This window comes from Pteropus alecto, unplaced genomic scaffold, assembly GCF_000325575.1.
Source record: "Pteropus alecto unplaced genomic scaffold, ASM32557v1 scaffold20, whole genome shotgun sequence".
Lineage (NCBI taxonomy): Eukaryota > Metazoa > Chordata > Mammalia > Chiroptera > Pteropodidae > Pteropus > Pteropus alecto.
The window spans coordinates 29,738,285-29,761,061 of record NW_006436298.1 but is presented as its reverse complement, the minus strand read 5'-3'; the positions used below and the strand labels follow the sequence as shown (position 1 = coordinate 29,761,061).

The 22,777-nt window shown below is 36.3% G+C and overlaps 1 long non-coding RNA gene across 1 annotated transcript in view; it reads right to left on the bottom strand.

Annotated features, from left to right (window-relative positions):
* Nucleotides 1-6: 6 nt before the first annotated feature.
* Nucleotides 7-22,777, bottom strand: part of LOC107195785 — a 109,028-nt gene continuing 86,257 nt past the window's right edge. Inside the window, exon 4 of the long non-coding RNA XR_001517034.2 lies at nt 7-228. This is a non-coding gene — a long non-coding RNA (uncharacterized LOC107195785). The remainder of the gene's footprint in view (nt 229-22,777) is intronic.

Below are 22,777 nucleotides of genomic sequence, written 5' to 3'. Positions count from 1 at the left end.
CACACGCCGCCTGCCGCGAGAGCGGCGAGCTGGCCGAGGCGGGGTGTCTGGATAAGAAACCCTTGAGCAGGCTGCACTTTTGTCCGGTTCCGCAAGCGGAAGCTTTCCTCCTTCCAGAGCTGCTTTTTGCCCTGGTGCTGGGGCTAGACGTGCGGGTTCCTTATCGCTGGGGAATGACAGTGACTGTGAGAGATATCACACAAACCCGCGTCAGTCATCATTCAGAACCTGCAAAAATAGAAGCAGATAATGGATGACTAACACATTACAGCATTTGTCCTCAGCAAATCCCAGTTGAGGTTCTTTAATACATTCGTAGTTTCACAAGCTTGAGCCCAAGCCTGGGGAAAATGCTGGTCTGTTGCTCTCCCTCCCTCAGGACCAGCCCCCAAAATTTCACAAACCCCCACAGCCCTATTCTGCCCCTATTTTTGCCTCCTCTCTCACACTCTCCTTTTCTTTTCCTACTTCTTCCCTCCTTTTCCCTCTCATCCACCCCACTCTCTTGATTTCTTCTCCTTACTTCTATCACTCCTTTCTATCTTCAAAATGCACTTAATACCTCCACTGAATGTAAACAAACTTATTCACACAAATGACAGGCTAAGGGCACGAGAAGAAAAAAAAAGAAAAAAAAACGAAGAGAAGCAGAGACAAAGCACTTGCACACAACAGTAATCAGACAGAAAAAGATTTTGAGAACAAAGGAGTGTTTATGTATATGCACCACAGAGCTACAGATCTAAGGAGAAAGATACCCCTTGCCAAGAATGATCATCACAGAAGCAATTGAAGTTCTCAGGAATATTTTAAAACAAACCAAAAAGCTACAGTTAACATGATATATGAAATGTAAATGCTTATTTAAAAATTCTGCATCTAATATACAAAGTAATAATTACTTATAAGGCAAGCCTCTCAAAACATTCTTTCTTGAATATAGTTTGGAAATTTACAGTGCAATGTATTTAGATACAGCAGGGAGAATCTCAGATGACCCCCAAATGGATTTATACACAAAGGGTATGATCAAGAACTTAGCATGAATACGAATGAGAGGCCACGCAGAACTAGGGCTACCTAAACATTTTATGAAGAGGAATCGACTGGGCTAAATTATAAAATATGCGTGTTTTGACTTTACTAGTGTTCCAAACATATTTCAGACTATGTGTCAAGTTCGTAAATTTTAGTCAGAAAGCATTATTTAAAAATGTATCATTCACAATATAAAAATATCTCTAAAAGAAAAGATTTTTTAAAGTTTGATTTTAATCACTAATTATAAACTCGGTTTGGGGAATTTCAAATCCAATGGCCAAACGAATAACGATAAAAAGTAAAAATCAGTAAGATATTATGGCAGTGCTCCACAATAATATATTAGCCTCTAAATTATCCTCTGGAAATCACAAGATGGTGAAGCTAATCTAAAAACAAACAAACCCTGAAATTAAAACAAAAAAGCATAAACTAGAATTAAAGGTGAAGACTTTATGGCCAAAGCTTTCCAGAAGACCACCAAACTTAAATAAAACATGACATAATATCCAACCAATGCAAGGAGGCTTGGGGTTCACCAGCACCCAAGGATCACAGCTAATTTACATAAGCAATGTCATTTATAAAAGACTGATGACATTTGTTCGAACTTTTTCTTTGGCTTGCTGTTTGAGTTTTCAGAAACAAAAACTCTTCAGCTTTGTCTTAGTCCCTGGGTAAAGGAAAGAACTCCTTATGGGGGAATAGAAACAATTGGCCTGAAAGCTATGCTATTGCCTTTGCTAGCAACAAAGTATAATCCTAAAGACAATACTTAACATTCCCTAAAGTTCCTTTATTTTTTTATTATATATAGAGATTATATTTTACTGTTTCATGAAGAACAAGATTCAAGGACAGTCCTTCTTCCAGGTGGCAGGGAGATTTGGTATTATACAAACACTTGAAAACAAATTTAATATTAAAATTCACAGGAACACATCCTTAAATACTAGCCTTTGAAAAAAAAATTCCACTTATCCCTTTGATTGATTTTATTACCTATGATGTCCCTAAACCACCTACTAAAAGAAAAGGGAACTAAAGTTGTGGGTGGAAACAAAGTTGATATTTGTAGCCATGAACAGAACAAAAGATTTTATAGGAATAAAAGCTAATTATGTTTCTTGGTTCTTGATGCCTTGTAAACTAGAGACAGAATAAAAATTAGATGAAAAAAATTATCTCTAAGCATTTCATTTATTTTACAATTCCTGATAATTTTTGAATATATAATATTCAAAAAAATTTAGTAGTCTTCTGATTTAGGATTTAAAATTTTAAACATATTTCCTAGAGAGAATTCATTCTCTCATTCAAAACACATACTTAAATTCATATTCTGTACAGTATATTGTAATACATTTTAGGGCTTTAACATAAGTAAAACTATATTTTATAAAATGAATAAAAGAGAATATAGCCTATTAAGGGAGATGAGCACTTGACACAATTAACATAAGGTATGTTTACAATGTAGTAGTCTTATAAGAGTACTATAAAAAGGACTCAGGGAATTTTGAAGAAAGAAAGATTACTTCAACCTTCAAGAGGAGAATAAGAAAGGTAAGAAAGGACAAAAAGACAAAGCAGTCTTCAATAAGAGAAGTGGCTACTAAGGGGAGCCTGGAGGGTGGCTGGGTTTCCACTGTGGGAGGTGGACACAGGCATTCCAGGTGCAGGGAATGGCAGGGGCACAGGAGCCCAGGTGGGGAGCAGAGGGTGTGCTTGAAAATGTAAATAATGTAACATAGGTTCTGCCTCCTAGACTCTAGCTGCAGATCCAGATTTATTGTTTTATTTATAATACAAAGCAAATATTTTGTTTACACATCCATCAGTTCTTAGTAAGAATAATTTATAGTTTATACCTGTACGGATATTAATTCTAGGAGCAGTACTATTACATAGCAAAATACAGCCTGGTACAGAGTACCAAAAAACGAATCTGGCTTTTACAAAACAAGCAGTCCATTTCAATTTTTATTTGGAAAAAGAAAAAAAAGAATTGAAATTTGTAATTGGTCAAAGAATCAAATATATTGATCATTCGTTTGTTGATTCATTTATTCGACAAGAGAAAATCAGTATAGTATAGTGGCTAAGAACTTGTAAACTGAAGAAAAACCACCTGGACTCCTGGCTCTACCATTTACTAGCCTTGTAAAACTGGGCAAGGATCTAGCCATTCTTTGTCTCAGTTTCCTCATCTGCGAAATGGAAATAATTCTACTACTTATCTCATAGGGTTGTAACAAGGAATAAATGAATTCATGTCCTTAGAACAATGCCAGACACATAATAAAATACATAATAAATAAAAGTCACGCAACAAGTATTTATTGCGTGACTCAGATTATCTTAATGCTGGAGATGGTGACAATTAAGACAGATGAAGTTCGCACCCTTAAAGAGATTACTTTCCAGTGGGAGGAAAATAAATAAAAATAACTACCAAATTGTAAATTTCATTTTATTTTAAGAAGATTTTATGTGTTTCCTACAATGACATGATTAAACGGATTACATGATGCATATCAATTCACACAGCAATTCGACTCTAGGGATTTATTCTTGGGCAAAAATTGAACAAGAGTACAAATATGTTTATAAGGATATTTACTAACATTTTTTATAACAAGAAAGAACTGAATGTTTATAATAATAAAGAATTGGAATCAATTTAAATGTCTATCAATAAAAGATTGGTAAAAAAAATTTTTTTGATACAAAAGCTTGAATACTATACATCCCTTTAAAAAGAGACTAGATGTGTCTATTTTTATATGCGAGGTAATATTCTATGATATATTTTTTCTTTTTGCATACTTTAAAAACGTTTAAACAATCTCAAACTAACAGAAATGTGGCAAGTACAGTATAAAGGATTTTTTTTCTTTAACTGCCTGAGAGTAAATTGCCGGCCTGATGCCTCATCACCCCTGAATATGTAGTGTGTATTTCCTAAAGTACATTTGACTACATAACCACAATACAGCCATCAGATTAAAAATATTCACACTGACACATTATCATCATCTAATCCTCAGTCTCCAAACTTTGTCAACAGTCTCAATAACATCCCTCATAGCCAAAGAATCCAGTTCAGAATCAAGCATTGCATGGAAAGTTGTCATGTCTCTACCCACTAGATTCCAGTTGCAGTCCATTCAGCTATGACAACCAAAAATGTCTCCAGACTGCCAAATGTCTTCTGGGAAGTAAAATCACCCTGGAAGAGTGCCACTGTTGTAATATTGTTCATTAAGATGAAGTTTAATTTGTAAGTCAAATGTGATGTAATTCCCTTCAAATACATGTAATGAGACATAAATGACCTAAAATAATGCTTGCAAATAAAGAACTTCTAAAGAAAAAATAATCATTACAGCAAGAAACATGTATTGACTATAAGCCTGGTATTGACTTTACGCATATTATCTTACTGAATTCTTAGTACTTTGAAGTATAGGTTATTTATTTCCATTTTACAGGGGAGGGATCCACAGCTTAGTAAAATTAGGATACTTGCTCTGGGTACACTGCAGTAGAGCAACAATTCAAATCCTGGCTTGCAGACTCCAGAACCTATCCTCTTATCTCATATTCTTCAACACATAAAACAGACTCACTACATTGACAGGGGACGTTTACTTCAAGTACAACAAAAAGTAAATGCTCTGACAAGCAACTACTATGTGCCAGGCACTGTGCCAATAAGCACTATACATAGCTTAGCTCATCTGAGTCCTCGCAGAAACTGTGCTATTACCGTTCCCATTTTGCTGAAGTGGCAATTGGACACAGAGAGACTTCGTAACTTGCCCTGGGTACATAGCCAGGACATAAACACAGGCAATCTGAAGCCACAGTTGAAGCCCTTAACTAGTCAGCCATAAATGTAAACTAGTCTCCCCTTTTTGGTTCACATATTAGAAAGCATTAACATTTCCTCTACAACCTTACCAACATTTCTCATTTAGATAACTCGGAAAGAACAAAATGAAGATCTACAGCTAGGGTCTAAATCTGATCCTAAAGTAGGTTCATTTGGCTCGCAAAAATTTTTCCCAACTCCTCCTCTGAATTTGAATTCTGAGTAAACATTTCAAAATGAAAAGATTTCACAGAATACCCAGATTTCCAATTCTTTCGAAGAGTTGTAAAATCTAGCATCACTGAACCCACATTTCCATATGGCAACCATTAGCTGAGCCAGGTGTCCTCCCTTTTCGGACAAGGCCAGCAACCTGCAGATCACCACAGTCCCCACGCTGAGCACACTCTCAGCGTGCTCCCAGATCCTGAACCCAGAAATAGTTATTTGAACTGCCACTCAGCACCGAGGTATAGTTGTTGTTGTTGGTCTGTTCATTTGTACTTTGTTTTTATATACCCAGCCATCTTTTCTCGTTAATATTATTAGCTGTATCCTAAAATCATTTGTGTTGTGATCCCAGAGGTACACCTTTCTTTATATAGGATGGTAAACTTCAACCCTAGGTAAAGCATAGCGTTTGTCACACTTAAGTATGCTAAGTTGCTGCTGCTTTTCTTTTTATTTGATTTCATTTCTTTTCTTAAGGCTCTGTTTATTTTCATTAGCAAGGCACATCAAATTGAATGGCATTTTCTGCACATGGATTTGTTTAGACTCACCTCTTCTAACATGTAGCCAATTTGAAGTATCCTTCCCTTGCAAGTCAAAATTGGCCAGGTACCTATTAGAGTTTATATGTTAAAAAACCTCAAGGATACCATTCAGCATATGATTCTACTGCAATAAGAACTTGCCGACACTAACACATTTTATTTATTTATTTTTTGTTTCCATGATCAGTACCAGATGCCCTTTAAATATGTCCATTAGTCATCAAATCATTCAGTCCTGTAAATACTTCCATGGGGAAAAAAACAAGAGACATAATTCTAAATTAAATTTCTCAACTTTGACTAATACAAATGTTATTTTATAACGCATGTATCTAAATTCAGTGGTGGCATATTTTGACGTGAGATAAAACAGATCCCTGTGTTCCAATCAGCACACATCTTTTAGTTCTAAGGACTGCATTGGGAAGTTCTCAAGAGACTGGTGTACTGCCTAGGAAATCATTAACCATTACTGATGATGTCAGACAGGGAGAATGGCTCCTTTGTACACTGCTCATTTGCCCACCAGGTATCTTATTTATTTATAAGCTCAGAATGACACATAGATTTTAGTTTCAGAAGATGAGCACAGAGCACCTCTGTAGCTATCACTTTCTTTCTCCTTTAAACATTTTTATTGAGTTGGGGGCAGTTAGAGGGGTGGACAAGCCATCAGCCTTGTCTGAAAGAGTCGTTTAGCAAAGTGGAAGGCCTCAGTGGTTTCTGTCCTAACTCGTGGTCAAGTTAGAGATAGCCTAAACTTATAGGCTATCACGACAATATACCACTTTGAGAATTAATAAGCTCTGTTCCTCTTTAGTGAAGTTTTTGAGAAACTCATTTGAAACTAATATCTAAGATCTGACTAAATGCCAAATGTCCAGTTCTTTTTCTTTAATAAATTGTGAATCATGGAATGTCCCACTGATTTAGGTATTGAAAGATCTTTTGCATTATTTTTGTAATACTTCCCTTGTGGGTCTTTGCATTACTATTTTCTTCTTCTTCTTCTTTTTTTTAAGAGGAAGTTGGTATAGAATGGAAGGTGGGAGGATACTTCATTTAAGTTTAAATATTTAGTGCCAGGCACTGGGCTTAGATGGATGTTGAATGAAAGTAGGGATCTGCCTTTCCTTTTGTCTTTCTTACAGTTAATCAACACACTTTTTTTTTTTTATGAGCTGTCCTCTTTTGTAAGATTTTTTTTCATGTTTATGATTCCACAGCCTGAGGCATAGTTATTCCTGAAGCATTTTAATACACATATTGTTAAATGTCTCCTGATGATTTCAGAAGCAGGAGTTATTAACTATACAGGAAACCTGGCTCAGATTCAGAACATGCAATTACAAAATAAGTATTCTTTTTCTTGATGAGTAAAAAATCTACAGGAAATGTCTAGATTTTCATTCAAAAATAACACTAAACTTGACCTTTTTTTCTTATGCTACTCACACAGAAGCATTTTCTCCCATAGCAGAATCATATTTTCAAATAATTCTTATGTTTCCCATTTCAAATGTTCAAATCTTTACAATATAATGCCCATAAACATACCCTTTTCTATTATAAAAGTTTTGTTATCCTTTTCTTTAAGCCTCTCAGCTGTGTAATTGTAGTACTTAAAGTGGAATCTATGATCATATAATGCTATTATTATATAATTGAAAAACTTATGGGAATTTTTTTAAGATCACGAATGTCAAAATATTCTCTAATTTATATAATTCTGCTCAACTGAGTTCACAGTAACATAAAGAGATTCTATAAAATATACACTACACTACATATTGGCCCCTCCATCCATCTTAACCATACAATGTAAATGCCATCAACAAAAGAACACAGCTGATTAAAAACATTTTAATTTCTTTTATTTTAGGGTATAGAAGCTACAATAAAACTTAATCATAAACAGACCATTTGAATTTTTAAATATGCAATTTACCATTGAAAGAAGTACAATGTCCTAAAGTATATATTCAGATATTTAATATAACTAAAGTTATATTCAGATATTTTAATTTCTAGTCTATAGTAATAATAGTTTTCTTTGATCAGTGTCCCTAACTCCCCATGAACTGTCAATGAAAGGCTTCATAATTTTCTTCTGGCTGAAGAAGATCAAAGCATTCTTATGTTTGCTAGAACTCTTTGATACTGTTGCACAAACAGGTGGTGAATTTATTTCATTGCTATTAAACTGTTTCTTGCTGTCTTGAGCTTAGGAAGAAGTGGTTTATTTTAACAATGTGCTTACAGACTGGCCTGCTCTTCCCCAGTTTTTAATCTTCTTTACAAGTTTCCCTGTAGTGATTTGCACTATACCCTGGAATCAAAAATGAGAGCTGAACAAAGATGAGGTCCATGATCCTCCAGGCCTGAGAGAACACACTGGTGCAGTCCCAGTGGTATCACACCAAGGAAGTGAGGACCAAGTATGCCCAGTGGACCTTATTGACCTTCTCTCTCCATTATTTAAGTATATGTCCTAACCTTGAGTTATATCATAACTAAAAGTTGAGTTTTTATGTCACATAAAAATGTGAAATAGCCCAATTATGTTTGCCAATTTTAACCAAAATAAAGAGGCCCACAGACAATGTATTATGGAGAATTGATTCCCACCTTTAAAGAATGAAAATTCCTTTTTTAAAATCGCAATATTTCATAGATTTATTACACTATAATTATGATACTATTCATAATTAAAATGATATTTAACAATTGCCCAGTATTGGCTATCTGCCAGGCAGTATTTTAAGTATTTTTCATGTATTATTTCATTTAATTCTCACAACACTCTATGATCAATAGTATTATCTCCATTTTACAGATGGAGATAATACTAGAAATAGAGGTGCAGGGAGGTTAAGAAACGTGCTTGACATTAGCACTGGTTGATTTTATTGGCAGGAGCTATTAGCTGCCAGATTACACTCGACAGAGGCTGGACAGCTGGTATTAGTTTATTAAGAAAATACATAAAGGATAAACTATTACTGATTCAGTAATGCTTTTTTAAAAAAAAATGTATGTTTTATACCACAGGTAACTAAAATCAATAGTGCACATAAGTGTAAGACATGTTTTACGTAGCACACCTCCGCCAGTGACACCTCAAATCTCCCATCACTTCAGTGGATTCTGAGTCAACAGGTGGAAATCACTGGTGTAAATGAAGAGTGCAGTCTTGTACTTGAAATCAGAAACTGTAGTTCTAAGTCCCATTTTAGGGTTTCACTTCATATTTCTAAGCTTTGGTTTCCTCCTGTGGAAATTGGGGGTATTGATAAATGTGCTACCAAATGGCTATTGCTCACAAAATAATGTGAGAAAATTCTGAAATGAGTAAAATGCCATAGAGATCTAAGTTCTTATTAGGGTTTCAGGTTCAGCTTAATTAGTGGATAAGTTTTCAAATCTTTCTTACATTTTTCTAGTTTTGCACTGTTCATTCTGAATCTACTTATAGCTCATTTTTGAGTAAAGTTTCAGAGTACTATGATATCTTCAGATGGTAGGCACTGTGAAATTACCATTGAAGACTCAGGAAAGAAAATCAGGGCTACAAGACCCAAATTTACACACTCTTCCTAACACTAAAAATAAAAACAAAATAGTAACTCTGTCATTCAGCAAAAATAGAACTAAAAATTTAACCTAAATCATTTGAAACGTGCTCCAGTAATCATGAATAACAATTTGTATTTCAAGGAAATTATCAATATTATGTCAAGATTATTAGCAAAAATTTATTGGGTACTGGCATTGAGAAGTACTATATGTCATGGCCTCAAGTTTGTTTGCATGACTTAAACTATATAGACGCAGGCTCACAGAACCATTGCCCAAAGACATCTGCAGTGGAGGTAAATAACATGCATTTATATTCCAAAATCACTTTTCTGGGAACAAATAAATATAGAATGGTAGACCCAACTAGGTGCTTGGGATTTAAATGAGACAAACAGATTATTAGTAACGCTTGCCTATCTCTTTATATAGGAGTATTGACCAAAAAAAAAACGTTGCTAAAGCATTTTGAAAATGAAATGTGCTTTATGACTACTAAGTACTACACAAGTACTAAATGCTATATGAGTGATCAAGTTTACTACTATTTACTTGATTCTATTGAATTTTATATTTATTCCTTAGTAGAAGGATTATGTGTATTACCTTGATGGAAGATGGTTCTTTGGAAATGGAATTTTTTTTACAGCTTTTGAAATAAAATTTTAAAGCTGTATATATGCACAAATTTTATTTTTTTCATGTTTCACACTATAATGAATTTCTATTATCATAAGGTTAAGTCTCTCCTTCAAATGGTGAAGAAATCGTGCAGATAAAAAAACTTTGATCATGATACAACTAATTCATGACAATATGTAAAACTCTTATGTCAATGTAAGAAATGTCCAAACCTGTAGAGAATTTTAATGAGTTTATTTGAGCCAAACCAACAATAATTGCTGGGATAACAATTCTCAACAGATTAAGAAAATGCTCCAGAGAATGGCAGTTTTGCAGTTTAATTTATACATCAGAATCAAAGGAGGAGACCTAAGGAAGATTACATGAAATCTACTGGTTATAAAGAGGATGGGAGAAATCAAAGTGGGGAAATCTCTGGGATTGGATAAAAAGTAAAACGAAGAAATACTTCTTTACATTGGTGGGTACAGAAGAGTTAATAATAAACATTCATAGCACATGGAGATGGTATTCAGGGAACAAGATAACAATGAGGGGTTCTGTGGTCTCCTGTTCTGGGGGATTGTGCCCTAAGGGGTCTGGAAAAAAGGATTACTTTGACTTTCCAATGGTGTGTTAACTTAGATGCAAAAAGACAACAGAAAGGCTTACTTAAGGTAACGCTTGACCTTTTTCAAGAAAACTACAGTCTCTAGATGTGACTACAGGCTATGACCTGCTTTTAGCTAAGAATTTTTATATTCGAACCATCTTATGTAGTTAATCTGGTCTCTGAGTTTGTAGGGCCAGCCATGCTGGCCTTCCTTGAGCTTGTCAGGTTTAGTATGTGGCCCCTTTTTCATCCACACTTGATAAAGGAAACAAGGTCCTTCCAGCCCAGTAATTCCACCAAGACTTGTTAAGTCTTTTCAAAAGGTATATTACTAAAGATTTCATAAAAATAGAAAACAATTAGAAAAAAATAGGACCCTAAGCCATTAAATATACTATTAATAAAGGTACAGTGGTTATAGATTTAGAGTGATATTTATTGTTACTTTAAAATACATTAAGGTCATCATCAAATCTTATAAAATTCCATTGCTAAAATAAAACTATAAAATAATCAGTGGCTCCCATAATCAGCCCTGAGGTATATCAGAATGTACTTAAAAGAACCTGAACATTTTATCTTTCAATATGATTTTCAGAAAAATTTATGTCTCTATAATGCATTCAAAACTAATGGCCCATGCTTGACTGCCTGGTCATATCCACTATCATAATGGCTGGCAAATGACAGCTTTGTTAATTCAGGGATGGATACCAACTGGGAATTCTGGTCATGCTGGTACACATCTAGAAAAATACTGTACTGATAACTGCTCTTTCGGCATGGTGGAATTTATATTTTATTTCATGATATTTTCATCTATGATTAAAGAAAAGATAAACTGAATGACCAAAATGAAAGAATGATATTGTTAAATATAAGTGGAGTTAATTAAAACATAATGGGAAAATATACTTTCAATTGTTCTTTCAATTAAGTTAAAGGAAAAAAGTAAAATTTATTCTTCCATAAATAATAATATAGCACTAATTGTGCCGTCTTTGACTTGAACAACAGGCTAGAGTTGTTTTAAGATACCAAAAAAAGAGAGGAAAAAAATGGCATAGATGATAGAGGCTCTGTTCATCCCTCGCGACCAAATCAAGGTTGTGACAGAAACAAGGAGCAGCAGTAAGGAAAAATTGCCTGGGATCTAGAGGAACAAGCCTTACAACTAGGGAGAAGCCCAAAACAGCAACCTGCAATGGAATAAGGTAGGACGGGGCGAGGACGCAGGGCTGCCCAGTCCCTAGCGGCTGAGTGAGACAGAGGCTGCGGCAGTGGGAGAAGCCTCTTAAAGAGGCCGCGTCCATGAGCGGATTTTCGCGGTGAAGGACCTGCTAGCTCTGAGCACCAGTGCTGATTCAGCTGCACACAGGGAGTACCAGGGACTTACAGGGAGACATTGTCGAAGTGAGGGCCAAGGAGAGACTCCCACTGTACAGAAGTGCTTGGGATATCCACTGTTCTCTGTTGAGACCTCCCCGCTTCCAGTGCACCGACACAGAGCAACCACAGCCATGACGTTATCAAACTGGATAACAGAGGTTGCTCTGCCCAGAGGATTCCCTAAACCCTCCGCTTCCCCCAACTCGGGCTCCACCCAAGCCACATCCTGGTATAGCCTCAGCGACTCAGGTGCTCCTTGCTGAGCAGCACATAAACTCACAGTGGAGGTAGCTGTCCTCGGTTTCTGGTGTGGCCTTTTGAGGCAACTATAAGCACAGTGCCTGTGGATTGCTTGCTGAATCTTAACAGGTGGTCCCGGAGGGGTATAAGCTTGGGCTAAGTTTGGCCTGCAGCTGAACACCTCTCAGGACTGTGCCACTGGACACCTACTTAACAAATCCACACTAATAAGACCGGAAGGCTTAGGAGCTTTGCTTAGTACATAGAAAAAGACACGGAAAGGCAGCCAAAATGAGAAGACAAAGAAGCAGAAACCATATGAGAGAAGAGAACAGAGATCCGGATATAATGGAGTCGAGAAATCTAACAGATGCAGAGTTTAAAACACTGGTTATAAAGATGCTCAATGAACTTTTCGGAAATTCAGTGAGAAAGTTCAACAAAGAGATAAAAAACATAAAAATGGAAACGGAAATTATAAAAGGGAACCAGTCTGAAATGAAGAACACATTTTCTGAGATGAGAAGTATATTAAATGAATAAACAAAGTGAATAAAGAAGAGGATCGAATGTCCTATCTAGAGGACAGGAAAGCCAATCAGGACACTCAATCAAAATGGCAAGAGATAAGATGCTAAGACCATAAAAAGAATTTAAAGAGGATATGTGACACTATAAAGACTCCAAATATTAGTCTGATCGGCATAACTGAAGAAAATCAAGATGTTGAACAGCTGTTTGAAGAAATAATGATGGAAAACTTCCCTAACTTGGCGAAGGAAATGGACATAAAACCCCAGGAAGCTCAGAGAATTCCAAAAATCAAGAATCCAAAGAGGCCCTCACCAAGACACATTATAATTAAAATGCCAAAGGTTAAATACAAAGACATGATATTAAAAGCATCAAGAGAAAAACACATAATTACATATAAGGAAAAACCCACAAGACTGGCAGCTGATTTCTCCAAAGGAACTATGAAAGACAGAAGGGCTTGGCAAATAATATTCGACAGGATGAAGACCCAGGATCTACAACCAAGAATAATTTATCCAGCAAAGGTATCATTTAGAGTTGAAGGACAGATAAAGAGCTTCCCAGACAAGAATAAGCTAAAGGAATTTATAACCACCAAGACAGTATTACAGGAAATGTTGGAGAGACTTTTTTAAGAAGAAAAAACATGTATCAAAAACAGGAATAAAGAATGGTAACAACTACATTCCTATCAATAAGTACCTTAAATGGAAAAGAATTAAGTGCTCCAACCAAAAGATAAAGTGACTGAAAGGATAAGAAAATAAGACCCCTACATTTGAAAAGGAAGGGGATGGAAAAAGATATTGCTTTGATGGACCTAGAGGGTATTTAAGTCAGACAGCGAAATGCTATATGATTTCACTTATACGCAGAATCTAAAGAATAAAAGAACAAATTAATCGAAAACAGACTTACAAATATAACGAACAATTTGGTGATGGACAGAGGGGAGGGGAGTTTGGGGGGCTGGGAGAATGGGGTGAAGGGTTAAAGAAGTACAAATTAGTAGCTGATAGATGGTCACGGGAATGGGAAGCACGGTATAGGGAATGCAGTTAGCATTAATATGTTGGCTAGGTGGAGAGCCAGGGGAGGGAGGGAGCAATTGGGAGGATCGTTTTCTGAACTATATAGATGTCTAACCAATGTACTGTATACTTGAAAATAAATTTAAAAATTTAAAAATTTAATTTAATTTAAAAAAGATAGCACCCAAAATACTATGACTTGTTTCATTCTTATTTAGCCGAATTAATATTTTAAGATGGCCTACTTCATTTCTTGCTCTTGAAACTTGGTAATTGTCTCATTACTTTTTCATAAAATACCAAAATTTTTATTGCTATCAAAGAGGTCAACACCTTTTATCACTAAGTTTTATCTTAAATAAATGCTAATTTTAAAATAAAAATAAATTAATTAATTAAGCAGTATTAATTTGCCTAAAAGAGAATAAAACCGTGATAGATTTTTTCTTTTATTTTGATATGTAAATCAGGATTGGAATTATATTGTAATGAGATAAAAATTGATTAACACAGTCTTTGTTATGTAAAAACAAAACACACTAGAGGGGAAACTATTGAGTTACAATTAACCTCCAAGGATATAGCAAATAAGATATCATTAAAATATTTAAGTTTAATTATGCAATATGTTCCATTACATAATCAAAATACGTATGTACACACCACCGTGTTTCACTCACTTCTGAAACCTTTTGAATTTTTCTCTTAAGAATATTAATAAAATTATAGAAAATTCCTAGAAAGAAGTAACCACACTTTTACGCACATAAAATATTATTTTCTAAACTAATTAGAGAGTCCACCTGATTACTTTGCAAAGTTTTCCCCACACATTCAGTTTGACGTTCTCTCCATCTGACATTCCTACTGCTTCACATTGATCCAATCAGCACATTATCCTGCTTTTGGCTTTCCCAAAATGGAACCTGCTAATTTGAGTTTCCTGTCCCCTCATATTTGCCCCACAAATTAATTTATTTTAATCTGAGGCCTAATGGTAGTTATTAATGGCTACTGCTGCTCTTCTTTCTTCTTTGACCTACATTTATTTTATCTTTATTTTTCATATCGACATTTCCCAAAAGTCTGATTTTTTTAGGGTAACACATCCTACCTGTTGTAAAAGAGACACACCTCAGTTCCCATAGCTGGGGAGCTTGTGGCCCAGCTGGGTAGGGTAGTCAGGAGTAGTGTCCACCAAATGGGCATGTGATTTCCTTTAGCCAATGAAATGGGGACAGAGTGAATAATGTCAATCCAAACTGAAATTTTAAAAGACAATGCCATAATTCAGCACTGTTTCCCTCTTTTCCTTCCATGTTACCTCAGAAATGCTCTCCAACCCCTTCCACTCACTGATTGCAGATGCTCCAGAGGGATGTTGCTCCATTAGCTTGAACCCTGACACCCTGTGAGGAAGGTAGAGGGCCCCATTATAGACACTTGAATTTAGAAATTACCCAATGAACTATTATTGCTAAGGCCTCATATACTCTTCTCTAGTTAGGAAAAAGCACTTAATTCATGGCCAAAACATTTCCATATATTCCTCTTAATTTTTTTGCTTATATAATTCTATTTAAATTGTAGAAATATTTAGAGATTTAAAATATGTGTTCTTTAGCTATTTAATGAGGACTACAGTGGGAATCTCACTACAAAGAATACATTTAGACTGTATTTTGATGAAACTATTATGAAATCGAGGAGGGGTAAAGAAGTAGATTACTCAAATCTCTTTGGTCTTAGTAATAAAAATAGAACCAAGTATTCCATAACTGTAGATTCGTTAATGGTTAAGAAACGTTCTCGACTTTGCTCTTGAAGCAAGCTAATTCATATCTATATATCATGCCCAAGGTTGCTATGCCAGAGAATTTTCCAGCACTCGCTCTAATTAATTGTTGGAGAGGATGCAGAGAAAAAGGAACCCTCATACACTGCTGGTGGGTCTGCAAATTAGTACAACTAACTATAGAAAACAATACGGAGGTTCCTCAAAAAATTAAGAATTGATCTACCATATGATCCAGCAATCTCTCTACTGGGTATTTACCCCAAAGACTTGAAAACTCATATCCGAAAAGATATTTGCACACTGATGTTCATAGCAGCATTATTCACAGTGGCCAGCACATGGAAGCCACCAAAGTGTCCTATAGATGATTGGCTAAAGAAGCTGTGGTACATATATACAATGGAATATTACTCAGCCATTAGAAGAGATGAAATACTGTCATTTGCGACAACATGGATGGACCTCAAGATAATCATGCTAAGTGAAATAAGCCAGGCAGAAAAAGTTGCAAACCACATGATATCACTGATATGTGGGATATAAACCTAAAAGCAACAAATGAACAGGACAAACAAACAGAGACTCATGGACATGGACTATAGACTAGTGGTTACCAGAGGGTGAGGGGTGGGAGGAGGTAGATGGGGTAAGGGGGGTCAAATATGTGGTGACAGAAAGAAATCTAACTATGGGAGGTGAAAATTTTTTTCAAAAGTATTTAAAAGAGAACAACAAAAGCTATTTTTGTCCTCTTTACCTCATAGGGATTCTGGGAGGACAAAAAAGACAATAACCATAAAAGGGCTCTGCATATATTACTTAAAATTTTTTTTATCTCATGCGGATAAGGAAGAGAGGAACTGCTGCAAAAAGTCCAATACACTCTAGTGTCAGTCTTGCAGTATCAAAGTCTGGTTTATGTTCACCTGCTGAGCTACTCCAAAGCACTTTTGAAAGGTCAAAAGCAAGCTAGGAGATTGGAATATCTTGAGGCTGTTTCTGAAGCAAAATTAGAGTAGATAAATTCAGTCATAAGTTTGCTTGGTCCAAGAATCCTCTCACTATAGGATCTCTGAGGCTTAAAAAAAATACCAATGCTTAAGCCCAGACCTACTGAGTCAGAAACTCCAGGGGTGGGCAAAGCATATGTAATTTTAAAAACCTCTCTGGGTTAATGCTGTTTTTACTAAAAAGCCTATCTGCTCAGGCCTAGAGGTAAAACCAGGAAGCTGTTTCCAGCTGAAAGTCTTTGGGATTCAGGTCATGTTTGGGTCTTCCTAAATCTGAGTTGATTCCTGCAACCCCATAACACAATGTTAAAACTCTAGAATCACTCTGGAAACTTAAAATGCAGATTCCAGGGTACACATTTACTGATTCAGATTTAGTAGTTGTGGATAAGGCCCTGCGATATGGGGTGAAGTTCAATTTTGAAAACTGTGGCCTAAGAGTTTTGATCACTCTACAATAGGCAGTGCATTCCTGGTTCTTACAGAAGTCTGACCATCATCTTAAATTTAATGCATAATGACTCATCCTACTACTAAGATCCTCAAAACAGCAGGATCTCTTCAGTGCTATTGGAGTCCAAAATCTGACTATTATTCCCATGAACCTCTCCCTCCCTGACCTTCCTTCCCTGAGTTTTTACTTTTTTGGATCAACCACATAACAGGATGTGCTGAAAAACCATTCTACTTGCATGAATCTGGGATTCTATATTGTTTCTAAATGAGGTATCTGGATGAGAATAAAAAGTTCAGAGGCTATCATGAGGGCATAGGTGGGGTTTTGATGAACGAGGGCAATCAGACATAATTAGATAGTCTTCTAGTCACAGTTTCCCCGCTTCTCCCTTTGCTTCCAACAATGAATGATACACTGAAATCTGAAAGGTAGTGGCTGAGAGTGAAACAGAGCAAGATGACGAGCAAACGCCTCAAGAGCACACAGTGCATGTGCTTAGTTCTCCCTGACACTTGAGTCCAGACCATAGTGTATTCAAGGATCAGCAGAGCCTTCACAGCCAACTCCCGGCCCTTGGCACCAGCAAAGGCTTCATATAGTCTAAAAGGAACATGAGATGTAAGAGAGTGCACCATCTTGCAGATTTACTAAGAACTATTTATTTTGCACACCTTTATTTACTTTCCATAAAATATTTCTGTTCCCAGACGGTAGGAAACTATTCTATTAATTGAATGACAATAAGGTAAACTTGGATATTTGTTTAATCATTTAAAATGTTAAATCAACATAAATCCAAGTATAACTTATGATAGCTGATATATACAGAAGGAACAGACAACTGACAAATGACTTGTTAATTAGAAGCTAATTTACATGTATCTAGTCTGAAAGCAACAATTTTTTTCTTGGAAATACTGTGTACATTAATGACTTTTATTTGATAAAAATGTGTTCAAATTTCCATCCTAAACTGCAACTATTGTCAGGTGAAGAAAACTGTTTTCTAAATTAAATGACTAAAAATAGAATCAAAGAGAGAATTCTTGTTCATAAAAGTGCTAATGTAGCATCTACACCATCAATAAATTGCACAAACAGCACTAATTTTCACAAAAGAAGTTTAGAGTGCTCATTCTCAGCTTTGGGAATTTGTGAAGACATCACATATTTGTGCTTAAGAACAATACCTCTATAATGTAATGATGGCCTTTCTCTCTCTAGTCTCTTAAAGTTCCTGCTGCTAGCTATTACTAGGCCTAGTTTCCTTGACTATCTCTGTTACCAGATTTCACAAGAAGTAACTGGCTTTTTAGTACATTGCCAAAATCCTTATACACAATTTTAGTGTACTGCCAATGCCATATATACAAAGAGGGCCCTTAGCAAAATAAATAAGCAACGGACTAGGAACAAAATGATCAGTACAATAATCTACTAATATGTTAATCCTGACAGTGACTGGTTGTTGGCCACGTATGGCTGACTAATTTAATTATGTGCCTGATGATAATGAAGTTAAAGGAGTATATCCATACTCTTGCCCTCTCCTTCACCTTCTGCATCAACGACCTGCCTTTGAAACATATATATGCACATAATATGGACCTGTTACATTTATTATGTCCCATAGCCAGTAAATACAAGTCTAATCACCACCAAAACATGAGCCCTGGCTCACAAAAGGAATTTAATAGGAGTTTGTGCCTGGATCAAACACTTATCAATCAATCACCACCTCTAGAAAAATAAACAGTGGTGCACACTCACTGTGCATCAACAGCTGCCAAATGTGTATACAAGGGGCATCAACAACATTACACAGAAGTTCGGGGGCCCCTTCTAGCTAAGGCCTATGACTTTGATTCTGTGGTTCCAGCCAAACAATTAAAGCTCTAGTAATTTATATCTGAGTAATTTATATCTCTGTCACGTTAGCTTATATAAATCAGACAACAGGACTGGCAGACTTTATTACAGCATAATAATGGCTCTCATTTCTTGAGTACTGACTATATGGTGATGTTCTGTTTCTTCTTTTTCACCATTATATCCCTAGCATCTAGAGCAATGCCTGACACATAGCAAGTGCTCAAAAATATTTGTTGAATGAATGAATGATGAGTGCTTTAGTGCCTCACAACAATCCGATGAGTTAGGTTCTATTATTATCTTATTGTATAAGTGAGAAAAGTACACATATGAAGTAAAGTGACATGTTCCAGGTTCCTCAGTTATTACATAGAAAAGCCGGGATTTGAAACCAAATTCTATAAGACGCCAGAACCTGCCCACTAAACCCACCACACACGCTACCTCTCACAGTGATAGGCCAGCACAGAGAACTCCTCTCCTGTACTTCCCAAATGGAAATAAGCTCTTCTTCCCACTGCTCTGAAGTACCAGCATGCTATTTATACTTCTCTTAGGGTTCTGATCAATTCCGTCTCCATTTTACAAAGAAAGGGGAAGAAATATTTATTAAATACCTATCATGTTCTAAGCACCATGTAGGTATTTTTAGGCATGTTCCCTTATTCATACTTTGTCACGATCTACTGGGTAGGCATTTTGATTTATCCCCATTTAATGAAGGAATGAAATGACAGTGAAATCTTTTGTCACTATTTCCCAAACGTACCCAAGTAAAAATGAGGGATAAAGGGTGCCTAAAATACAGGTCATACTCCAAATCTTTTGATTCAGGCAAGGAGCCTAGGTCTGTTTGACTCCCAAGCTAAGTTCTAATCCTTTAGGGCAGAGGTCACATGTCAGCAACTTCTTTCCCTTCACTGTACATACTAGGCCCCAACTGTGTCTCATCTTTCTTAAATACAACAGTTTATAAGGTATATTCACATTATTCCCCAAAATAATCAATGGTTTCTTCTTATAGACAGAAAAAAGTAAAGCACAATCAAGTTCTATGGCTCCTGTTCAAAAGGAAAAAAGAAAAAAAACGGGTGGAAAAAGAAGGTAACGGAGAGAGAAAGAAAACATATTTGACAACTCAAAAATATTTACCCATTTCTTCTTCTCTTTGGGTTACCCTCCTTTTGACACCCACAGTGGATCAATCATTTTTATATTCTGCAAATCCCAGCATGAAGAGGTTTGTCAAGAGGATCATGCAAGCTTTTTGTAATAGGCCTCTCAAAAAACTGTATTTTTTTTCATTGGTAATAATCAGTGAAATCTTTACTGTATTTTTATTCTCCATATTACAGAACTGGTGTTCTGTAGGATGAATTCTCAAAATAGGGCATCATGAAAGAATTTATAGAATGTGGTATATATTTAAGGAAAACACTCTATAATGCTCTGACCAATTTCAGCTTTAATTGAGTTTCTTTAGGATATTTCCACTTAAATATGTTTCCTAGAAAAATTTTGCCCCTTATCATATAAAGCGCTCTCCCTGGAATAGACTTAGGAAGTAGTTTAGAGAGCTGAATGATATTAACCTAAATGTAATTTTACTATCTTTAGCTTACTCAGGTGGATAAATTTTCACAGCACAAGGGATAAAAAGAAATCTAACTTTCTTTTGAATTTTATTGCATTTTTTTCTTCCGAAATAAACAAAGAATTGAGATCCCTACAGCAACCAAAGAAAAGATTTAATAATAATCCCAGATTTTATAAGCATGCCCAGTCAAAAAAGTGAACTCGCTTTTCTTAATTGACAAGGAAACCTTAAGAATTAGGAGAATTAGGATAATTTCTTAACATGAAGTGAGATGCTGTGACCTAAAATCTGAGTACCTTATACCTTTAGAGTGACAGGTAAGTAAAACTGTGCTTCGACGCACAGTAAAGTGGGACTTGAGAGAAAGTGGAAGGATCATCTCTCTCTGAGCAGTAGCACCAAACACACCCTTTCAGCCGTGAAAGGAGATCATTCATGTAAGGAATGATCCCACTCCTCAGCTGAACTGACTGACCATTTGACTTAACTGGGCCAATACAAATATCGCTCCCTGGGAACTTAAAATTGGGAAAATCAGAGGTTAGTTGAGTTGGAAATTCAGAGCCAAATTGTCATAGGGGTAAGCCAAAGGAAAGCCAATGAGCAAGCTGAAGTGCCAAAAAAAATAGAGAAGCCAGAATTTCACTTTGCAAATCAAAAGAGAACAATGAGGCAGACACAGCAAGGAGAGATAGAAAGTAGGCAACACCATGGGAGCAACCTGGGTTCCCGTCTGTCCTCTTCTATCCCCAATGTCCTAGCATATTTCCTGTCCTGTTTGGGAAGAATCACCAAGTGACCTGCCCTTGCATTTATATAAACATTTTCATTTGTGATAATTGAGTGGGTTTCTATTCATTGAAACCAAATAGCCTTGACTAAGACAGGCACCTTCACAGATGAAGTGATATCTGAACTAAGCAGCAGGTGTTCACGAGGTGGCTGGCCGATGGAGAAAAGGCATCCCAAAAAGAGGAAACAGTCTAAGGTCAACCTTGAGGCAAGAGAGAGCAAGTTGAGTTCTAAGAACTACAAGTAGTTAAGTACATACAGCGAGAGCACAAGGAACGCTGGAAGAGTGAAGAGGTGGGGAAAGAAAGGCTAGAGAGAAGGGCAGGAGCCAACGCAGGAAGGACTTCATGATACATGCCAAGGTATTTAGTCTTTATCCTGTAGTTGATGGTCTCAGACGTGTGTTTTAGAAAATCATTCTGGCCATGATGTGGAGGCTGAGGTGGAAGAGGGTTGGGCAAGACTGGAGGCAGTGAGAAAGTGAGCTTTTCAAGGGTAGCTTTGCATGTCATTATTGTTTCCACGACCAGGGACTATTTCAAGGGAGAAGGAAAAGGAAAAAAGCATCAGCTTGGTCCTAAGAAGCAAGTCAGCACAATACCCTGTGAAATGAGTCTTGCAGCTTGGTCAGTGGTATAGTTATACCATGTTCCACCTTCAGGCCTGATGTTTTAAAGAAACTACTACAGTGTTAGGCTTGGTGACCTATGAGCACCACGAATGTGACCTAGTACATGATGAAATACAGATCACAAAAGAAGCTCACACTTTGAAATACCACACAATTTCACACTTCATTTCCCCAGTTCTCATACTCATTTATTAATTTCCCATCATAACATAAAGCCACATCAAGCTTTAGTTACTTCAAGAAAGGCACCTTTCATAAAGCCTGATAAAAACATTAATAATTAAAGGCTGACTTTGAAAGAAGGGCATCTAAAACTCTTTGGAACAATGTTTTTATCCTATTCAGTAATACAAAAGGAAGACATGAATACCCCTGAATAAGTGGAAACTATGGATGTTCTGATCCTAATTAGTTTAGATAACAGGACAAATCAAATTCCCAAATACTTAAGTGGATGGAAATGGAGCTGTCAAGTTTGATGATAGTCTAGGCTGTGAACACAATAAACTTCCTACCTTATCAGTAATTTCTCTTATACAGAATGTAAAAAGTAGACAATATTACATTCAAAACAAAGAGCTGACCACAAAGTGTCACACTAACATTCTGCTTTGACTCGAGTTTTTCTTTCCACACTCAAAATGCCTGTCAACTGTCTTCACTTATGGAGGGATCTCCATGCTTACACTATACCCTGACAATAGTTTCCATCCCCTCTCATTCCATGTGTCACTGGAGTGCAGCATTCCAAACACATCTGAAATGCTATTTGCTGTAAGGCATTAAGTCACCTTAATTACAGCCATGATAAGGATTCCTTTTATCCTCACTGCACAGTAAGTTATCTACCAGTTGCAGCTTTAGCATCACTTGGGAGCTAATTAGGCAGTCTCAGGCCCCACCCAAGGCTGACTGC